At 48.5% G+C, this 5,331-nt stretch overlaps 1 protein-coding gene across 1 annotated transcript in view; it reads left to right on the forward strand.

Moving 5' to 3' along the window:
• The first annotated feature begins 5,271 nt into the window (after positions 1-5,271).
• Positions 5,272-5,331, forward strand: part of LOC147017658 (uncharacterized) — a 158,427-nt gene continuing 158,367 nt past the window's right edge. The window contains exon 1 of the transcript XR_015049575.1: positions 5,272-5,331. This exon is cut by the window's right edge and continues 102 nt beyond it. The gene's annotated coding sequence lies outside the window, so the exon portion shown is untranslated.

Consider the following 5,331-nt stretch of genomic DNA (forward strand, 5'->3'; position numbering starts at 1 on the left):
ACAGATGATGCGAGATTTTTAAAAAAAAAAAAAAAAAAAAGGATATCATTTTGAGCTCGATAATGAAAATGAGAATTGCATTTTCCAATGATGCTTCCATGTCGCATGTTTCATCGTCTTCCTACCCTCACACCAGCAAACTTCCCCACTTTTACTGCAAGAGACCTGGCAATGTGTATGTGGGTTCCTGTGAAGCCCATTAAAGTAGGTCATCAGACAACCTTGCTCATCACATGGGAGTAGGTGGCAACGCTTCCTCGTTCCTCACTCCATCACTGCCCTGTGCAGGTGGTAGGACATGCCACAGCAGATGGTGCCTCCTCCTAATTCACTTTGCCCCACCGACTGATGAAGTGGCTGCCTCATTCGTTCCTACAGAGCTTTTCTCTACAACTCTCACAGCCTACACTATTGCCAAGCTCATTTCTACTGGCTCATCAATCATGCTGCCAGGCCTTGCGGCACCATCGCGCAACAGCTTCGGTGAGCTCTCCTATAAGATCTGGTCAAGCAGTAATGAAGATCGTGGCATTTATTTCTATGAAGGGAGAAAGCCTGTTTCCTCCTGCCATCGCTGAGTATAGACAGCATATGTCAAAAAAATAGAATAAAAAAAAAAAATTATTCACTCCTCCACAATAAGAGATTCAACTTGAACAAATTAATAAATATCTCCAAATTTTTTTTTGTCAAACACGGATGATAAAACAAAAACATCGCTAACTCAAAAGGACGATAGAGCGATCCACAAATTGTATTTCAGTTCAGTCACTTATCGAGCGGAGCGTCTAGCTATTGCAAACCTTCGGCTCATTTGTACTACGGATGTCATTTTTGACCAGGCATTGCCGAAACCCTCTCCTCCACCCCCGTGTCTACCCTCACCCTCATCCACCCTGCCTGTGTCTAACTGACCCCTCTCCCGGCCCCCTACATTCATCCGCAACCTCCCAAACAGTGCGGACGATCAATAATGAAGGTCTCTGGTGGCACAAAATTTGAGCTATCAGTAGTAATAAACAGGCTGCTGAACCTCTAAATATGCATGAAGTACCGAGACACTCAGGGAGAGAAGTCAGGGCTGATCTGTTTTCAACTGAAAGAACAAGTTCTTTGATTACTGTAGATTATTAGAGCAATTAGAATGAACTGTTTATCTGATACTTTGGCTGAGACAGAAGTGACCAGAATGAATATAATTTTCCCCAGACATGGCATGTCTGATACGGTCATCAGTGATTGTGGTCCACAAAACACCGTAGTCACACAATTTTACATCTTCAGGCATAAAGTAGGGCTTCAACCATAAAACGTCCCCCCCCCCCCCCCCGCAGCAACAGGAAAGTGAATGGTACTGCGGAAGCATCGCCAAAAAATTGAAGATGGCAAGGACGACGCTCACCTTGGTCTACTCAACCTGAGAGATGCATCAACTGAAGGATTGCCAACTTGTCCTGCCCAAAGACTCATCAGTCGAAGGATAGACTCCCTGATACCAAGGACCTCTGATAGACCCGAGACATGAAACCAACGCAGTGACATTGAGAGAATCCATATGGAGAGCAAGCGTAAAGTAGTCACCAATTACCACAACTCTGGATGAAACTTAAAGCCCTGAAAACCCTAGAAGCCAGGTAATGTAGGGAGAATGCAACCCATATAAGGGGCAAATGGGAGTGGAAATACTCTCAGTTAACAAGAAGCTCAAAATTAGAAAATATGGGATAACATACCAAAGGAAAAGACTGACTCTCTGGAAAATCCTCATCATCTCTTCACTGATGATTCCACCCTCTGCCGTGACATCCCTCATCCTTCGGAGAGGCATTTGGCAGCCTCTTTCCCTCTCTGGAGACCTCGATAGAATCGGGGATTGGTCCAACACTTGGAAGATGTCTTTCAATCCGAACAAATCCCACACACTCGCCTTACCGCTCTGAAAGGACCATCTGGCAAACTCTCTGATCTACTTCCTGAAGAAACCACTTGAAGAGGTTAAATCACTCAAATGTCTGGGCTGCCTCATCAGCCAAGATCTTTCCTGGGCAGACAATATTTTCAATCTGGCCTCCAGAGCCAGTCACCGACTGGTCATCTTCCGTCGTGCAAAGTCTTTTCTTGGCACACTTGCGCTACTATCCACTTACAAGACCTTCAGCCACAGCTTGATGGAATAGCGCTCTCCCCTCTGGGCTGCTCCCTTGTCTCACACTTTCCTCAACCTGATGCCGTGGAAACAAAGGCCTTCAAGATTATTGGAATCGTCCACGATGAGGCCGAGTCGATGACTACATTATTTTACCATCACAGACAGGTCAGTCGTCTCTCTGTCCTCGACCGCATACTTTCTGATCTTGCACCCTCTGCTTTCTTTGTGCTTTGTCCCCACCCCACCAAGTTTCTGAAGGGTACACACAGTCCACAAGGAACCCCCTTCTGGTGAAACTCCCAAAATCCAGAATTATTGCTCACCTTCACTCATTTACGTTTGCCACCATAGGTGAGTGGAGGTTCGATTTTCACCCGTCTGACTGTCTGTGAACAGGATATCTGAAAACGTTGTGGAGAGAATCGGATGGAACTTGGTGGATAAGTTGTGTATGTGAGTGAGTGAGTGAGTGGTGCTACTCCTACAGTTGTGGGCAGATTACATCCAGACTTGCTACATAGGATCAGCATGACCCCAATTAGTGAAGAGGGGTGTTTTTATCTTTGCCGGTTGTCTGGAGGGGGAGCAAATTCACCTACGCAAATGTCTGTCATGTAGCGCCGCTCCAGGTGGGCGATGGTATTACAAGTCACACCTTTTACAGTATTCCTGTCCGCACGTTGTCCAGTGCATTGAGGAGGAGGAGGAGGAGGAGGAGGAGGGGGAGATTGGGACCATACTCTGTGCAGAGCGTTGGTGCTGCTAAAGCAGTCTCCTTGGCTATTGGGCCCAATCCTGGACGGGTCGCCACTCCGACACAGTATACCAGCTTACGAGCATTGAGGTGTTTAGTGGATTACACGTTTGAATATGGATAACAACATAACCCAACCGCTGGCTGCTCCTGGAGGGAGCGGGCGGTTCTGGTTTGTATAATGTTCACCTCAACACATCGTATTGTTACGAATTTGGAAGCTTACTGCACACAACAGCCAGAGTCCTTGTAGCTCAGTTATATCGGTAAGTGTGTGTTTCTAGTTAGGGTCCCGTCCCTAGTCTAATGGGAATTAAATGTACGTGCGCTGCGGAGTTATTTTGATAGATAGGATTTTTACATTTCAGATCACCTACAACAACAACAACAACACTCTGCTCTCGGCATTCTCCGCGCGCTCGCTGGCATGCTGGTGTGTCTGGAATTCCATGCCCCAGTCAGTGTGCATTTCGGTGTGGATTTCGCACCGTATATGGTCACAAAGCGTTTCGCTTCAGCTGTGCGCCAAATAAGGGTATGCATCGTTTTCCGCCCAATGGGCGATGAGCAGACAAGAGTCGGGGCGGTCCTTGGCAAGAAGATCCGGCCACGACACGCCGTCCACCCAATGGAAGCAGGCCACGGTAGCAGATGGGCCCCAAAAGAAAAGTGACAAAGAAGAAGCAACGAATGATTGCGTCGAGTGTGCTCGAGTGCACGTCTCTGTCCAGGCCTGCAGCTGACTGCATCGCGTGGATCCGAGGTGTCTCGTCTGGCGCATTGCTGCGGGCGGTCGACCCTCTCAATTCGGGAGATCATCTCGTGTCACCTGCCTGCGAGCCGGAGGAGCATGCCAACGCCCGACGTTATCCTCCGTACCTGGTGCTTGGAGCGGCCTCATGTTATGTGTTCGAGTCCCGTTACCCCCAAGATCATCAAGAACCACACGAGGTGGACAGGTCCAAGTTAGCTTCTCTTCCCTCAGTCCGTTTTCCCTCTGAGCTGACGAGGTCCATCTCTTTTTGGGCATTTGTGTGTGCGTGGGTGTGTCTTTGGGCTCCGTCTATAAGTAACAACTGTGTAAGTGCTTTCTTTGCTCATTGTACATCGCATTTCTTATAGTCGTGATAACTCTGCTCTTTGTGTGCTTTCCCTCCCCGATTATTGTAAAATAAATATCCTTATTGTTGAATGTATCAGCTCGTTTCTGTGCTTCTTTCATTGGCTTAGCACGGTGCGTGTTGGGAAAGTGGGAAGCGGCAAATCGTGTATTTGGACCGACGGGTCTTGGTAACCGTCCGCTCGGGTTACGCACGGTTCGAGCACGGTAACGGCTCGTTCCACTCGAGCTCCGTTGAGGGTGTGAATTACCCGGTAGCTTTGCCACGTGGGTACTTAGGTATATTGAAGTTGGCAATTAACCCTACTGCATGCGGTTGAATTATTGGCGATTCACGGTCCTGTAAGGGACCCGTGCCTTTCGGAGTTCTCCGAGGAGCACGATCGAGATTCCAGGTGTTCGGTGGAGCCGACTCTACTTCTCCACCTAGCGGTGGTGCTCGCCACCGAGACCCGGCCCCACAACAGTCTCACTTCCACTGTGAGCAGTAGAGAGCACTCCTGAACCACATCTGTGTTCTGTATGCGAGTCGAGTCGAGTCACGGTGCTTTGTTTCTGATGTTCGTGCTGACCATGGATGGACACGTTTCGAGTATATCCAAACATCATACATCACTCATTTTGTCCGGAGGCCTGGAGAGTGTGAGGTTCATGGTTAAAAAACACGTTCTCCTCGTATCCAAATCCCGACTCGATTGGACACGTGGATGAACCTTGGAATACATCAGGAATTGCTGAGACGGGAGATAAATACAGAATCATGGAAGGGACGTGAAATCCTCTTGGACTTGGTGACTCTCTCCCGTAAAACGACAGTGACAGGATCAAGGGTCGGACCCTGAGGGTAAAGGGTGAGGGATCTGATGGCGATATAAGGGTCGTCGGAGAGTGATCTCCAGAGAAAGGGAACTAATCGCAGCAGGACGAGTAGATATGTGTTTAAATTGGATGTAGATAGCGGAGGTGGAGGTACAACACATGATAACATGAATGTGTTGGGTGGAGGTAGAGGGGTACGGGACTTGTCGGGAGGTTGTTGTTGTGTGTGGTCGGGTAATGTTCGCCCATGTTGGTGGAGCACAGGCATGATTTGACCGAACGGCCTCCTTATCCAACTCCTCCTCCACCTCCTCCTCCTCCTCCTCCTCCACTTCCACCTCCTCCTCCACCTCCACCTCCTCCTCCTCCACCTCCTCCTCCTCCTCCTCCTCCACCTCCTCCTCCTCCTCCTCCTCCTGCGATGAAGTTCCTTCGATATAATAATTAATTAATTCCAAATGTGGAAGTAGTAATTCTTATAAAAATATA

This window comes from Eptatretus burgeri, chromosome 11 (assembly GCF_056783735.1).
Source record: "Eptatretus burgeri isolate ZD-2024b chromosome 11, Ebu_testis_v1, whole genome shotgun sequence".
In the NCBI taxonomy this organism is placed as follows: domain Eukaryota; kingdom Metazoa; phylum Chordata; class Myxini; order Myxiniformes; family Myxinidae; genus Eptatretus; species Eptatretus burgeri.